The 17,722-nt window shown below is 41.6% G+C and overlaps 1 long non-coding RNA gene across 4 annotated transcripts; it reads right to left on the minus strand.

Moving 5' to 3' along the window:
* Positions 12,232–14,082, minus strand: LOC109225638. 4 transcript variants are annotated; one of them, XR_002067953.1, is made up of 3 exons: positions 13,798–14,082; positions 13,066–13,276; positions 12,232–12,960 (listed from the first exon to the last, which is right to left on the minus strand). It is a non-coding gene; the product is annotated as an uncharacterized LOC109225638 (long non-coding RNA). The 4 variants fall into 4 exon arrangements; XR_002067955.1 differs by having other exon boundaries at positions 12,232–12,553; positions 12,690–12,960; positions 13,066–14,082; XR_002067954.1 differs by having other exon boundaries at positions 12,232–12,553; positions 12,813–12,960; positions 13,066–14,079.

The raw sequence follows: 17,722 nt of genomic DNA on the forward strand, positions 1-17,722 counted from the left end.
TGACGTTATTATCATCTGTGTTTTAAGTAGTCTATGCCAAAGTATAAAATATAGACATGTGGAAAGAAAAGATCAAATCGCGGGGAAATATATATTACATGCTTGATAAGTTGGACAAGTGTGACAATTATTTTTTTAACTCGAGGGTTGTAGTATTTTTCATTATTGACTATTTTTTCTGTCCAAAATCCAATAAGGCAATAACAATATTTGAGTCAAATTAAACAAAATGTAGCGTGAAATTAACATAATGAAGTTAGGCGTTATGAATCCTCACTATATACACACAGAGAAAAGGGAGAAAAGAAAAGTTTGACGTTATTATTATCATCTGCTTTTTTACGTAAGTCTTTTGTTCATATGTGCCAAAGTAAAAATGTCGACCCAATATACTATATGAGTGACTTAAACGTGGGGAAATATTATACTATATAATATGATTGACAAATTGGACAAGCATAACAATTATTTTTTTCCAACTCGAGGGTTGTAGAAGTTTTTTTGTTTTCTGAAGAAAATGTTGAGTAAAGCCAATGATTTCCTCTTCTCTTTTTTTGTGCACGTCTGAAATGACTCTAAACGTGGGAAGATTTTGCGTATCTTTTAAAGGAGCCAAAAAAAAAAAAAAAAGATACTTTGAATGGCACAATGAAGGTCTACAAATAACAAAGAGTGAAAGTAATTAAGTTGCAATGTGAATGAGTGATAAGTCTCATTCCTCAATATACTCTTAAGGTACGCGCGTGAATCAGATATACCTTTTAAATAGGACCATTTAAGATAAAAATATATTTGAAGCAAGTATTGAACGATAGGGGTATATTTATGCCAACGTATTAACGACGGGCAAATGCGCTCAATTTCACATAATTCAGGGGCATATTTGGACCTTTTCCGCTTATATTGGGGGGGGGGGGTTAGGTTGCGGTGGCGAATAACTCAGTGAGATATAGTTTATCTCCACAGAGTCATGTTAAGTTGCCACTTATAATGGAGTATGATAGACCGGTATCGTTGTTATGCAATAAAATGAGGTTGAGCAAACGTTCGGTGAATCTTAAAATAACCGGAAGATATCCGTATTCTGTGACTCCGCAAGGGGTTGCTTGTTACGCTGAGTTTAACATCGAGGATGATGAAACTCTGAGAGATTTTTTGGGGACTCCGGATGAATACCGGGAACTTATTTTGATAAAAATGTTGGAAATGTACGTGAAGGTTGAAGACGTTCGCAATAATGATGTTGCGCAAAGCAGGGATAACCCACAATCATCGGGTGGTTATTCTGGAGCAGTTTTAGCCCAACAGGTTCCGGCTGAAAGAGTTTGGCCGGATCTAAACTTATCTCCGCGGGCGAACGAGGAGTGAGGAAATAATTTCTCTCCTACTTTACATAATCCACAAGACGACTGGTAAACTTGAATTTTCCTTTGTGTTACGATGTTTATATTTTGTTGAATTGAATTTGTATTAGCACTCATATATTCCACAAGGGGTACCGTCCAGATATGAATTTTACAAGTTATGACCCCACGCCCAGTTGGAATATGCGTAGTTTTGGCGTGTTGGATCACGGTGGTCCATCCGAAAGTCATTACCAACAGGAAAATGTCCATCATGGAATGGCAACACATTATAACTTGTAAGTGAAGTGATATAGCTATATGTAAAGCATTTATCAATTTGAGTAGCTTATAGTTTTGTTGTTTGTGCAGTGAAAACGAGCAACTTGATGGTCCTGACCTCACTCAGTTGCCCGTAGACGACGTATTTACTCGTGATTTGGTAGATGCGTAGAGTCAGGAAAATAATAGTGATTATGAAAATAATGCCGATGATTCTGGAGATGACACACCCTTCCATGACGAGGGTGATGATGAGGAGGAAGTGAATGTCGAACCTGAGCTGACGAGGGAGCATGCTCCTCCACCTCCCGTTAGACCAAGAGTGTACGAGTCCTACATGCCGTATCATTCAAGGCATATTCCCTACCTTGATAATTTGCCAAGTATGCCGGATGTGGATGCCCTCACAAGGGATCTTGACGAAATTCGATCAGCAATATGGGATGTGTCTAGACCAACGGTGCTGGCAAAGGGCATGTATTTTTCCGATAAAGCTCGCCTATCCAGGGCTTGTAAACTGTACAACGTAAGAGAGTGTTGTGAGATGATAGTATGGGAGTCAACTCCGGAGGTATACAAGCTCGTATGCTGTAGATGGTTTACGGGTTGTCACTAGATGCTGCGTGCGAGCAAGAAGGAAACAAGGTTGTGGAAAGTGGGTAAATATATTAGCACCCACGTTTGTGAAATGGACACATTCAATGAGAATCACTTCAACTCTGATGTTGACTTGATTTCTCTTGTCTTGATTCCACACTTGGAAATGTCTATTAGGTACAAGATCGAAGAGTGTATTATATCCGTCCACCAGGAATATGGGTGTACTATTACCAAAAGAAAGGCATATCTCGGGCGCAGACGTGCATTTGAAATTATTTTTGGTGACTGAGATAAGTCATTTTCATCTCTACTCAGGTACATGGCCGCACTGAAACACTTTAACCCCGGGACTGTTGTTGAGTGGAAGCATGAGCGGAGTCCAGGAATACCTGAATATATATTCAGATATGTGTTCTGGGCATTTAAACCAGCAATTGATGGTTTTGTGCATTGCCGTCCGGTAATTTCCATAGAAGGTACTCATGTCTATGGAAAGTATGATATTAAGCTGTTGATCGTCGTTGCACTAGATGCCAATGGACAAATATTTCCACTAGCTTTTGCCATTTGTGCCAATGAAAGCGAAGAGACGTGGACGCTATTTTCGAACCACTTGAAGCAGCACGCTGTCAAACAACGTTCAGGTATTTGTCTAATATATGATCGGCATGGTGGTATTTTGAGTTCTATACAACATTTGCTTGAATGGCAGGAACCCTATGCATACCACCATTACTGTGTGAGGCACCTGAAGGCCAATTTCCAAAAGAAATATCCCAACAAGGACTTGCATGATTTAATGTGGATGGCTGCAACTGATCGCCAGCAATGCAAATTCAGGAGGCGTATGGAATCGATCCGGTAGTTAGACGAAAGAGCCTATAATTGGTTGATGCGACATGAGCTTCACAAGTGGACATTGCATGTTGATGGTGGCAGACGATGGGGAGCCCTGACTATAAATGTGTCGGAATCATTCAACGGGTTATTGAAGTCTGCACGTGGATTTCCTTTCACTGCCATGGTCCAGATGACATTCAAACAGATGGCGGCGAGGTTTGTTGAAAGGCATAGAGGTGCATCAAAATTGATGGGCAGGGGTGTTGAATTTATTCCAATACCGATGAGAAGTTTTGAGAAATACAGGAGGCGAGCACATTGGCATTCATATTTACAATATGATCACGACCAGGGTATTTTTGAACTTCGCACCGCTATCCGTCAACACCGGGGGAATAATCTACACATTGTAAATGAAGCCAGCAGGTTGTGTTCATGTGGGAAATGGACCATCTACCACATGCCGTGCTCACATGCTATGAAGTGCTTTTAACAAACAGGTTTAGGGCCAAGCAACTACGTTGATAGGCAATACATTGTTGCTGCATACGTAAACACATATAATGGGCAATTGCCATTGGGTGCTGAGCATTATTGGCCGCCGGAACCATTTAAAATGCTGTGTAACAAGGACTATTTGCGCAATCTACAAGTGCAAAAGAGAACGCGTATACGGAACCAAATGGATGTTGGTGATACCGTTTATGCGCGCAAATGTGGCATATGCTCGCAAATAGGACACGACCGTCGTAAATGTCCTTCAGCTGGTTCTGGTGGTGATGGTAATCCAGCTCCTGGTGCAAGTTCGTCTAATGTACCCAACTATCAAAGATACACCTAGTGTTTTGTTTTCGTAATGTTTTTTGTAATAAGTGTCTGTACTTGTTTATGTTGCAAGATGTATCAAACAAAATTATGTTTCCACAGCCTTGTTACATCTTATTGATATTTAACTTTTTTCAGTTGAGTAAATTAATGAATTTCTCCCTCCCGTTCATGTAATAAAAAATAGTATTGGATTAAAAAACGGAAAATTTTAACGTTCACTCTAAAATTATTAGAAAACTACACTGTCAGAGGAGGAAGATGTTTGATAAATAAGTGAATATATATAGCGCGGTTTAATACTACGTTCTGTGTGTTGTCTTGTCAATCTGAAAAGCTGCCCGACTGCGAAAAAACTATTTCGTTTAGAAAAAATATTTAACACGCCATATATAGCGCGGTTAAATACTATGTTTTGTGTGAATATATATAGCGCGGTTGAATACTACATTTTGTGTGTTGTCTTGTCGTTCTGAAAAGCTGCCCGACTGCGAAAAATCTATTTTGTATCAGAAAGAATCTTTAACACGCCAAGCATAGCGCGGTTAAATACTACGTTTTGCGTGAATATATATAGCGTGGTTAAATACTATGTTTTGTGTGTTGCCTTGCCTATAAATAACGGGCGCATTCTAGTTATTTTCTGCGCTTAACAATAAGCAATAGCAAAACGATCCATAAAAGCAAGGTTTTTTTTTGTACGCTTTAACAAATGTCTGAACGCCTTTATGTACCAAGGTGCGAGTGCGGCAAAAAATGCATGGTGAAAGACTCTTAGGATGATAGTGAAGTTGGACGCCGCTACTGGATGTGTGTGAACACGTTTTACAGGGTTCCCGACGAACCTGTTTACAATTTTGAGGTATGGATTGATGAACCCTATTAGCAGGAATACTACAAAGATTCTTTGTAGTATCTTCAATATTTGACCAAAAAATAGTGGGAATATGAACGAGAATACAAACGAGAAGTTACAGAGTTGAAGGAGAAACTCAAAGAGGTGGAAAAAGAAAAAAATAAGCTGGAAGAAAAATTTAAGTGGTTGGAGCAGAGAATACTAGGCGGCGGTGACTAAAAAATAACATGTATGTGTTGAGTGTAGTAGTATATCTTTATGTTTTTCGTGTCATGTATTTTCATTAGTTGTACTGAATTTAAGTTATTAAGTTTCTATGTTTGTGTTTGTGTTGTAGTGTTAAAATAAAGAAGAAATGGGGTAATAAAAACATAATGTGCATATTATGTAAGCATAAAAAATTGCTGTTATTTTTTACATAATTTAATATTTACATAATGTACATAAAATACAAAAAAAGAAAATCAATGTGTCCCACAGCCTGTGTGCTTCAATGCAGCCGCTGGACTGAGGTGCATCCCTTCCCGCCCGGATACGCTATCAAGATCATCCTCATCACGTCGCCTCTTTATATGAGGATGCGCTATAGCATGATCGCCAGTAGTGCTGTCAGGATCGGTAGAAGGAGCCGTCGGTCCATCAGCAACCTACAAAGCAATAAGTCATCTCAGTATATGAAAATATATATTAGTAATGTACGTGTTAAGTCAAAAAAAATTTCTTACCATGGTCTCATCGGGCTCCTGAATATAAGCATTCGTGGGGTTGATAACTAGGGATTTTGACGTGTTTTATGCCCCTTCTTGCTTACGCTTTCATTATAAATTGTTACAAAATAGTCCCAAAAGGCTCATAAGTTGTGCTTGATTGCAGGTTTGATCGACAAAGTGACGAAATGTCAAAGATCGGCTTAAAAGGAGTGAAACCTGCACAAGTATAAAAGATAAGGCAAAACTCAGGAGAACAGGCCTAGTGCGGCCGCACTACACTTTCTGCGGTCCGCACTAGGGAGATTCAGAGAGCAGATTGTAAGGCATAAAATCTAGTGCGGCCGCAGTCCATTCTGTGCGGTCCGCACTAGGTAGATTCAGAGAATGGCAGAACCAAGCTTCAAGCAACGCGGCCGCAGTACAGATTGTGCGATCCGCGGTGAAAGCTCCGCGGCCGCACTGCCATTATGTGCTGTCCGCGGAAGAGAACTTCAGAGAGTTGAAATTTCCAAGGTTCAAAGCCATGCGGTCCGCGGTCATGTTTGTGCGGACCGTGCTAGCTGCCTCCGCAGCCACGGTCCACTCTGCGCGGTCCGCGGAGCCCAAGTTCAGAGAGCCAGGATTTGAAGTCTAAGAGCCTAGTGCGGCCGCAGTCCATTTTGTGCGGCCCGCATTGACCCCGCAGGGGCATTTTTGTCCAGTTTTTCCAGCTTAGTATAAATAGAACCTTTTTCCATTTTTAGGGTATCAGTTATTTTATTTGAGAAGCCGCGCTCGTGATAACATCATCTGTAGCCATTTTTGGCACCTTAGCTTACTTTTAACGATAGATTCTTGTATTTTACTTTAGTGTTTAATTAATATGTCTTCTTTTTCATGTATTTTTCTATTTTCTTGTTCAAGCATGAGTAGCTAAACCCATTAACTAGGGTTGTGGCTCAACCCTAGTGTGGGTAATTGATGGGTGTTGTGATTTAATGTCAGATTGACTATGGGTGTTTGTATTTGGTTCAATTTTATGGTTTAATTTATGAATTGGTGGTTGCAAACACTGGTTTGTGCTAAGTTGACTTGGCTCTTCTTGAGAGAGAGAGCCTAAGTCTCCAAAATTTACCCCACAAGGAATTGGGATGGACTCAAGAGAATTGATAGTCCCAATTAAAGAGTTAAATCTCGAGAGAGTAATTACCCGACTTGAACCCTAGTTGCTTGAGCTAATTTGCCTACCCATTTGGTCTCGAGAGAGTCAATTGGGCAAAATCACTCTCTCTACCGAGAGGTGTGAGAGTGGGTAAAATTGTGCAACGGTTATACATATTTCCCCAATCATGTCAATCAAGCCTTAGAAGCAATTACCCGTCACCCTTAATCCATTAGATACAACTCTTAGCAATTATCTCTTAGCGTAATCTAGTTTCAATTCTAATTAGTAGTTTTATAATAGTAGTTTATAAAAGAGAACCCAAAAATATTGGAAGTGACATTTGGAACAATTACACGATTCTAGACTAAATAGATACATCAACTCCCTTTCTAGCTCCCTAAGGAATTCGATCCCGACCCTTGTATCAGGTAAAAGCTATTGCGACCCTCTCTTCCTACTTTGTAGTAGTGTGGAGTTGGCAGCGATCACTTTTTGGCGCCGTTGTCGGGGAGCTAACGGTTTTGGCTATCTATTTAGTTAGTTTTGTGTGTTGTTCTTCTTTCCTTCTTTTTACTAATTTGTGTGTGTGATTACTACAGGTACCAAATGGCTTTAAATGCTAATGATCCTCTTGGGAATGTGCTCGCGGGGGAGGAGGTAGATGAAATTGGAGAGGGTGAGATGCCTCTTGTACCTCACGGACCACGACGAGGCCGCCAGGCTAATGCTAATGATAATATTCCAGACCCTCCTCCGCAACCTCCAAGAGTGGCTCCCAGAGTATTACCAAACCAAGGATATGCAAGTGCTATTGTCCCACCCAGAATCCGAGCGGGCAATTTTCAGATAACTAATGTGATGTTGACCTTACTTGAGCAGCGTGGGTATTTTACGGGCGCTGCGGATCAAAATGCCTACAAACATCTAATAGGGTTCGTGGATACATGTTGGGGTAGCAAGCAGACGAATTTGTCCGAAGATGCTCTTAGGTTGAGAATTTTCCCGTTCTCACTTCGGGGAAAGGCATTAGATTGGCTAGAGAGACTCCCCAACCATTCCATCACAATTTGGGATGAGTTGGCGGATAAGTTTATTGCTAAATTTTTCTCACCCGGGCACATGGCGGCACTTCGAGATGAGATATTGGCTTTCAAACAAGAACCCACGGAACCCTTACATGAGATTTGGGAGCGATTTAGAACAATAGTGAAAGAATGCCCAAACAACGATATGACCGAGGCGATGATTCAACAAACCTTCTATCGGGGCATCAATACTACAAACCAATGCATAGTCAATCAATTGGCCGGGGGTAATTTTATGAAGTTGTCTTATGACGAAGCTTGCGAGATTCTTGATGAGATGGAGGATACATCTTCCGCATGGCAAAGTAGAGCCAATGTTCCCCAAGGTGACCCTACAGTTATTTATTTGCATAAGGAGTTACACGACCATGGGCAGGCTATATCGGAGTTGACAACTACTATGAATCAATTGGCTAAGGCACAGTTGCAACAAGTCCAAAACCCTCGCCAAGTGAATGCTATGGAAAGTGTTAATTTGCTTACTAACAAGAGAAGGCAAAGGAGGCAACAAAACCAAGGGAATTCTGAGCAATTGATGATGAGTGTGATGGGTTTCAAAATGAGGGCTATGATGAGCAAAATGAAGAGGTACAATATGTTAACAACTATCAAGGCAATAGAGGCAACTCTTCAAACCAACAATGGCGACCCCAAGGTAATTGGGCAATCAACAACAAGGTGGTGGTAATTGGAACAACAACAACCAAGGCGGTAATTGGGGGAACAATAATCAAGGCAACCAAGGGAATTGGAATGGTAATAACAACAATTGGAACAATAATGGTCAAGGTGGGTGGAACAACAATGGAAACCAAGGCAACCGGGGGCAAGGCTTTCAAAGGCCCCCGATGTACCAACAACCGAACAATCTGCCTCCATTTCAATCTCAAGGATCTAGTTCTTCGGGTAATGATATGGGAAGAATAGAAATGATGTTCGAACAAATGATGAAGAAGAACCAAGATTCCGATGCTCAATTGGCTTCCCACAATACCTCTATCCGGAATTCAGAGGTGCAATTAGGCCAAATCTCTCAATCGTTGAATACTCTCCCTAAGGGTGCTCTACCAAGTAATACGGTAGTGAACCCGAAGGGTGGGAACAATCATGTGATGGCAGTTACAACAAGAAGTGGGAGAGGCAGTGATGTGCATGCCTCGAAAGATAAGCAAGTTGTGGATGATGATGTTGAGTTGCGAGAAGATGATGTACCTATGATAGTTCAAGATGTAGTTGAGAATGAGGTGACCAATGATGTGGGGATTGACATTGATGAGGCCAAGGTGGAAACTCAAGACGCCGTGAACCCGTCTAGGGAACACGTGATTGATATGCCCGAGCCGGGGGTGCCCAAAGCCAAGGCACCTTTGCCTAAACCACCTCCGCTTTATCCTCAACGGTTAGCCAAGCAAAAAAGTGAGAATCAATTTAAAAAGTTCATTGACATGCTGAAGAGCTTATCCATCAACGTACCTTTGGTGGAGGCTTAGGAGCAAATTCCTGGGAATGCGAAATTCATGAAAGATTTGGTTACAAAGAAAAGATCAATGGACTGCAAAACTATCAAGATGACCCACCAAGTTAGTGCCATAGTACATTCAATGGCCCCGAAATTAGAGGATCCCGGTGCTTTCACTATCCCCTGCACTATTGGTAGTGCAGACTTTGCCAAAGCTTTATGTGATCTTGGGGCAAGCATCAATTTAATGCTCTTCTCAGTTTTCAAGACTCTAGGTATTGTGCCACCAAGGCCAACTTCCATGAGATTACAGATGACAGATAGATCAATGAAGCGTCCTTTGGGTATAGTTGATGATGTGCTTGTCCGGGTGGACAAATTTGTCCTGCCGGCGGACTTTGTGATTTTGGATTGTGAGGTGGACTATGAGGTCCCAATTATTCTAGGGAGACCTTTCCTTTCAATGGGGAAGACATTGGTTGATGTTGAAGCGGGTGAACTAACTTTCCGAGTGGGGGATGAGAAGGTCGTTTTCCATGTTTGCAAATCCATGAAGCAACCCAATAGCACCGAGGTGTGCTCATTTGTGGACATCATCACAGCTGTGATTGTGGATGACACAAGTGCCATGATTAACGTGGAGGATCCCCTTGAGGCCGTGCTATTAAATCTTGACGTCAATGATGATGCAAGCAGAGTGAAGTGTGTCGGTGCATTACATGGGATGGGCTCTTACTCCTATGAGCCGAGAAAATTGTCTTTGGATCTTGAAAATTGGAAAACTCCACCAACCAAACCATCAATTGAGGAGCCACCGGTGTTGGAGTTGAAGCCACTTCCTTCACACCTCAGGTATGAGTTCTTGGGCTCTAATTCAACTTTACCAGCTATTCTTTCTTCTTGCCTTACTAACATGCAGGTTGAGGCCACTTTGGCGCTGCTTCAAAGGCGAAAAAGGGCAATTGGATGGACTCTGGCGGACATTCGGGGAATAAGCCCCGCATTTTGCATGCACAAAATTATCTTGGAGGATGATGCAAGGCCGTCCTTAGAACATCAAAGGAGGCTCAATGAGGCAATGCAATAGGTGGTGAAGAAAGAAGTGATCAAGTGGCTTGATGCGGGCATGGTATATCCAATCTCTGATAGCTCATTGACTTCTCCGGTGCGATGTGTGCCGAAGAAAGGTGGGATGACTGTGGTGACAAATGACAACAATGAACTTATTCCCACTCGGACCATTACTGGGTGGAGAGTTTGCATGGACTACCGGAAGCTAAATAAAGTGACCCGCAAGGATCATTTCCCGTTGTCGTTCCTCGACCAAATGCTTGATCGCCTTGCTGGGCGTGTTTTTTATTGCTTTTTGGCTGGCTACTCGGGGTATAATCAAATTTTAATTGCCCCGGAGGACCAAGAGAAGACCACATTCACATGCCTATATGGTACATTTGCTTTCTCCCGGATGCCGTTCGGGTTGTGCAATGCTCCAGCGACCTTCCAACAATGCATGATGGCTATTTTCACCGACATGGTGGAAGATATTTTGTTGGTCTTTATGGATGATTTTAGCGTGGTTGGTGATTCATTTGAAGAGTGTTTGGGAAATTTGGATAGAGTCTTGGCCCGATGTGAAGAAACGAATCTCGTTCTTAATTGGAAAAAATGCCATTTCATGGTTGAAGAAGGTATAGTGTTGGGTCACAAGATTTCTAAGCATGGGATTGAAGTAGACAAAGCTAAGATCGAGGTGATTTCGAGGTTTCCTCCCCCCACTTTTGTCAAAGGGGTGAGGAGTTTCCTTGGGCATGCGGGGTTTTACCGGCGTTTTATCAAGGATTTTTCGAAGGTTGTGAATCCCCTTTGCAAGTTGCTAGAGAAAGAGGCTAGGTTTGTGTTTGATGAGAAATGCATGGAAGCTTTTGAACTTCTTAAGCACAAGTTGACCACCACCCCGATCATTACCGCACCCAATTGGAGTTTACCTTTCGAGCTCATGTGCGATGCAAGTGACGTTGCGGTTGGGGCAGTGTTAGGTCAAAGAGTGAACAAAATATTTCATCCCGTGTACTATGCAAGCAAGACAATGAATGAAGCTCAAAGGAACTACACGGTGACGGAGAAGGAACTTTTGGCTATTGTGTTCGCCATGGAAAAATTTCGGCCATATCTTATGGGGGCCAAAGTCATAGTGCATACCGACCATGCCGCCTTTAGGTATTTGATGACCAAGAAAGACTCCAAGGCAAGGTTGTTGAGATGGGTATTACTTCTTCAAGAGTTTGATTTGGAAATAGTGGACCGGAAAGGTAGTGAGAACCAAGTTGCGGATCATTTGTCCCGCTTGGAGGAGGAAGGAAGTCCATGTGATGGCTTGGAGATCAATGATACATTCCCCGATGAGCAACTACTTTCTGTGTCAATGTGTGATATGCCATGGTTTGCGGATATTGCTAATTTCATTGTGACTGGCATCATCCCGTGTGAGCTCTCTTCTAACCAAAGGAAGAAGCTCAAACGGGATAGTCTGGACTTCTATTGGGATGAGCCATACTTGTTTAAGATTTGCACGGATGGTATGATTCGAAGGTGTGTCCCGGAGGGAGAGCAATTGAGTATTTTGGAGGCTTGTCATTCATCCCCCTATGGCGTCCATCATGGAGGGGTGAGGACGGTTTCGAAAGTTTTGAGTTATGATTTTTATTGGCCAACCTTGTCACTACAAGAAGTAAGGGCTACGACGATATTTTATAAATGTCATTTTAAGTCACATAAATGTCACATATTCCGTTGCCGACATTTTTTTGACACTTAGTTTAAATGTCGGAAATTTCGATGTCGGGAATTTTCCGACATTTATATTAATGTCGGTAAAGAATTTATGACATTTATTTACTGACTTTTTGTGAAACGTCGGATTGAAATTTCTGACATTTATGATATTGTCAGCAATAAAAAGTGACATTTATTTACAACATTAACAAATGTCAATAGTATCAGTTTCTATTGACACTTGGCAAAACATCGTGTTGATGTCGAAAATACATAATGATCTTTGTACTTAATATTGAAAGCACATTTGCTATAAGTGCAAAAGCTAATATTCATTTCATTATACCTGAAGCCATAACCATCCAATTCTAAAATATATACACCCAAATGTCATTCACCATAGACAATTTGAACTAAAGTAAAATACTATGAAAAGAAGATCCCTATAACTAATTCCAAGTGTATGCCTAAGTAAAATCTAGCTAAGTTTGGAACAACAAGAGATTTCTTCACTTCTTCAACTGTCTTTCACTCTTTCTGCTACTTTTTTCAAGGAGCTTCTTCTCCAATTCATTTGTGTGTCTGCCCATTTGATACTCTCTTGAATTGGGACAAGAAGATTGTCTGATGTAGTCACCTATGCATTTATAAAATGAGAAATATGTTAGCAAATCGTTGAAGTTAAAATTACATCACATGCTCAACAGATTAGCAAGTAGAGAATATATGTAATGCAGCATTTTTACAAGTATCCTCTATGCAGTAGGGAAGACCTCTTGTTATGTTCCAAAGTTTGTCTTCAATCAACAACAACTACGTCTCATTCTAAAACAAGTTGAGAAGTTATCTTTGAATCAATGAACAAAAATAATTCGGTAAGAGTAGAAATACATAACTATAAGAAGGAATAATGTTGTTTGGCCATCAAATCCATAAGAACCTTTTACCACAAGATGCCACAAACTTGCACGCTCCAACTCAATATGAAGACCAACACGTGTTCAATTAACTATTGTCGAATGCCAACTTTAGGTAACAAAGCCCCTAGAAGAGAATAGAAAGGAAAGAGGGAAATTCAATAAAAGTAGAATTTAGTCAAAGATAACATCTAAAAAAACTGTACAGCATTATTGTACTCACAAATATTACCTTTTCAAATGAAGCCTCTCCCTGTGCCGAGATAACAGAATGAATGAAGCTAACTCCAACATCCACATAAAGTCTCAAAAGTACTATTTTGATTAAAAGAAGTTAAGGAGAGCAGCAATACTATCATTGAGTTGAATAGATACCTCTGGGATAATGTTTTGCCGCGCCACTCTCCTGTTCGTAGTTGTCTCAATCGCTCATTGGTCTTCACCTGACAAATTTTGAACAAACAGGTAATATATTGACAGGGTATAAAAATGTGCTCTACTATTAGCAACTGCCTGTAAAGAGCACATTATAATCACTTAGCAGAAGTTAAGAGTATAAAAACAAATACCTATAACGTGAAGCCCCAACGCGAACATACATCTTAACATATTTGAACAAGGCCAAATAGAGGCAGAACAAAATTTACATGTAAAGCAAGTCTCATACTAACTCACACAAATGATTATTTTTTACATTGGAATCAACCTAGGACGTACAATCAATCATCTGAATTTGGAGGAAAAACATAATAACATTCATCAATCTATATTAGATTAGAAAATGACTTTCTTATTCTGACAAAAAATTAACTTGAACGATTTATCAAAGCAAAAACTAACATTAATTACAGAAACCAAAAATTAATTAAAAAACAAACTTTACTCTCCATCACCACCCGAACTAGTATCATATGAATATATGAAAGCATTGAATAGAAGTATCTAGAATATTTCTAGAGAGTACCAATTTGCAGGAAAAGAACAGAGATCGAAAGACTCCGTTCTCGATTGGTTAACATCAGGCATCATCCATCGAATTCCCCATACTCGTCCCAATTGCTTTGTCGGTCCTTCTCATCTATGAGGACATCAATTGAAGATAAGAAACTAACGGCAGAAGAGGCCAACACTAGGAATATCACTAGTGGAGACGAACTCAGAGGACGGCAAAGACCGGTGGAACCACTACGGTAGACGGAAAGAAAAGTGCGCTGCGCTTAAGGCGAAGGAGACTTAAAAAAATTATGAGTCTAATTTATATTACTTTTTAAACAGAAGTCCCAAATGTGGCAAAATTTCCTACTAATTATTGTAAAAAGTCGGTAAAACATTATTAATATGGTGTTAATTAAAGCAAATTTTATAATATTCGGTCATTTTTTTTATCAAATGTCACTATTTTTATGACAATTTCAAGTAAATGTCTCTAAACTAATTAATTCCTGTCTTTTTTCATAAATGTCACTAATTAAACGTCGTTGTAGCTCATATTTGTTGTAGTGTGTTCAAAGATGCAAGTGATTTAGTGAAAAGATGTGATCAATGTCAACGAGCAGGCGGGATTTCCAAGAAAGATGAGATGCCTCTAAACACAATTCTTGAAGTTGATATCTTTGATGTTACGGGTATCGATTTTATGGGCCCTTTTGTTAGCTCGTGTGGTAACACTTACATTCTTGTAGCGGTTCATTATGTGTCAAAATGGGTTGAGGCCGTAGCCTTGCCCAACAATGAAGCTAGGAGTATGGTGGCATTTCTAAAGAAAAGCATTTTCACAAGGTTTGGTACACCTTGGGCAATCATTAGTGATGGAGGATCGCATTTTTGTAATAAAGCTTTTGATGCTTTGCTTCCAAGTATGGTGTCAACCACAAAGTCTCTACACCTTATCATCCTCAAGCAAGTGGCCGGGTTGAAGTGTCTAATAGTGAGATCAAGAGCATTTTATCCAAAACTGTCAATGTCAATAGGACCGATTGGTCTAAAAAGTTAGATGATGCTCTATGGGCTTACCGGACCGCTTACAAGACCCCAATTGGTATGTCACGTATCGGTTGGTGTTTGGGAAAGCATGTCATCTACCAGTGGAGTTGGAGTATAAGGCCATGTGGGCCTTGGGGAAGCTTAATCTTGAGTGGGATGTTGCAGCCAATCTTCGTGTTGAATAACTCAATGAACTTGATGAATTCCGGTTCCATGCATACTCTAGTTCGTCCTTGTATAAGGACAAGATGAAGTACCTTCATGACAAATATGCTCGTGGAAAGGAGTTTAAAGTTTGTGATTTGGTGCTCTTATTTAACTCTCGTCTAAGGTTGTTTCCGGGAAAGCTGAAATCAAAGTGGAGTGGACCATTTGAAGTTGTATGTGTGACCCCGTTTGGTGTTCTAGATTTAAAGAACAAAAGTGGTGAATTCTTTAGAGTGAATGGGCACCGTGTCAAGCATTATCTTGGGAAGTTTGATGATAGCCATGTGGTGGCTGTTGTTCATTTCAAATGATGTGATGGTAATCCGCGTCGTGCCGCGACGTTAAATCAGGCGCTTCTTGGGAGGCAACCCATGTGTTTTTCATTTTGTTTTCTTTGATTTTTCTTGGTAGTATAGGATTGATTTTTGGGCTAACTAATTATGAGATGTTAAGGGATTGAGTTGATGCAGTGCATGGCATAATGGCAAAATTGTTCAGTCTCTGAAGTTTCTAGTGCGGCCGCACTACACTTTGTGTGGTCCGCACTGGTGTGAGCCGATGTGAGGACTCTCTGAAGTTTTCCACCGCGGCCGCATTATATTTTGTGCGGACCGCGGTGGACCTCTGCTGCCGCAGTCTGTTTTGTGCGGACCGTAGAGGTTGCCTTCTCAAACTTCTTCTAAACAAACCCAGTGCGGACCGCGATCCGTTTTGTGCGGCCGCGCTGGTAGGTAAGAATGGGTCCCACGGTTGTTCTATAAATAGACCTCAAGGACCCCTGTTTACATTTTTCGCGAATTTGAAACTCAGAGAGACTAAAATACTGTTCATCCCTCTTCCTTGCTCATAAATTCTCGTTTGCTTTATGTGATTCTTTCCTGCTCAATATCTGGTAACATTTCACCCGTTTCTTTTAGTTTAATTGTTTAATTTCATTTCATTTTCAATTTATTATCCTGTAGCTTCTTTTTTCTTCCCGTATTTCTTCAATTTTTTTAGGGTAATTAGTTTTAAATGTTAATTTCTGTAGACTTAGTGAGCATAATTGAACTGGGTAATTGAGTAGGGACCATATTAGGTGAAAATTTGAACTAAAATGCAAAATCCCAAAACCCTAACTCAGTGCCAAGTTTGGGCACTTTCCGCGGACCGCGGTCAATCTTGTGCGGTCCGCGGTGGACTCAACGCGGCCGCATGACCACTTTTCGCGGACCGCGGTGATGAGAGCTGAAAGGTGTCCTTGACCAGTGTGGCCGCACTACATTCTGTGCGGTCCGCACTGGCCCACAGCGGCCGCGGTACTATTTTGTGGGGGCCGCGGTGGTGAGATTCAGAGAGTTGTTTTAGGGGGACCTTAGACCTATGCGGACCACGGTCATTTCTGTGCGGTCCGCGGTGGCCTCAGTGCGGCCGCACTGCCGTTTTGTGCGATCCGCGCTGGCCTGTTTCTGCAACTGTCTGCTTATGTTCTGCAATTCATTATGCACATATATCCCACTGCTTCAATTGATACTAACAAAGTTAGATGCTGTGTTTGCAGATAATGGTTAAACAACGAGGGGGAAGAGGATGAAAACAACCCGGGAGAGGTGAATCCTCCTGGGGAGGAAAGCAGAAGATGATAAAACTCACTCCCCAAGTTCGGGAGAGTACAAAAGGTTGAGAAAAGCAATAAAAGCAGCTGACAGAGCTGCTGATAAATCGGGGAGTGAGTACGAGCCTTCACAGGATGTTTCCTCAGATTCCATTCCCACTCATATCCCTGACTGGCCCGGGAGATTTAGACTGACTGATGACATTCCTCCACCATCACCCACTATCCGCAGGCCAGTCAATGTCGTTTCTGAGTCGTCTGAGGACTCAGCAGCTGGTAGTGGGGACGACTCCACCTCCCCCACAGCTTCATTATCTGGGGAGAGTGCAGACAGAGATGAGGAGGAGGTGCAGAGAGCTGGGGGTGGTGAGCCTCAGTTGGGAGGCATTGCCCGAACTAGGAAGCTCGATGAATGGGAGGACAGATTTGTGAGCCAAGTGGCATATCATAAGTTTAGGGAGTGGTGGCCGATGAGGCTTTCTATACCGGAGAGGAGTTTTATTGACAAAGACTTACTACCCCACAACCCTGACGTGCAAAGGCAATTTAGAACTAGACCGGGCTGGGAAATATTTATGGAGAAATGTATAGATGCAAATGAACATATGGTCAAGGAATTTTATTGTAATGTGGCCCACATCGTCAAGGGTTCCAAAGTGACCAAGGTTCGAGACAAAAAGGTGTTGTTCGACGGGCAATCTCTGAATGATTATTTGGGGTTCAATGAAGAGGACGAGACTCTATATCTGGCAAAGTTGGAGATGGGCGAGGGGGTCCGTCCATGGTTAGCTCAGTACCTGGCAATCCCAGGTACCGTTCCTGAGTGGTTGACTGCGGGGGTAAAAATACTGAGGACCCTAAACTTTGAGGCTAGGGGTTGGTTGACTTTTGTGTGTAGTCGGTTGGACCCTACTACCCATGAGCAGACCATTTCTCTCCACCGGGCTATATTGGTTGCTTCCATCATGGCGGGATACCCCATCAATGTGGGGAATGTGATGACTCGCATTATCTCCTTAGTGGGTGCAGATCACGGCCGGAACTACCCTTACCCCAACACCCTCTCTATGTATTTCCGGGACTTGGAGGTGGAAAAGAAGTCCTA

This window comes from Nicotiana attenuata, chromosome 5 (genome assembly GCF_001879085.1).
Source record: "Nicotiana attenuata strain UT chromosome 5, NIATTr2, whole genome shotgun sequence".
NCBI classification, from domain to species: Eukaryota; Viridiplantae; Streptophyta; class Magnoliopsida; order Solanales; family Solanaceae; genus Nicotiana; species Nicotiana attenuata.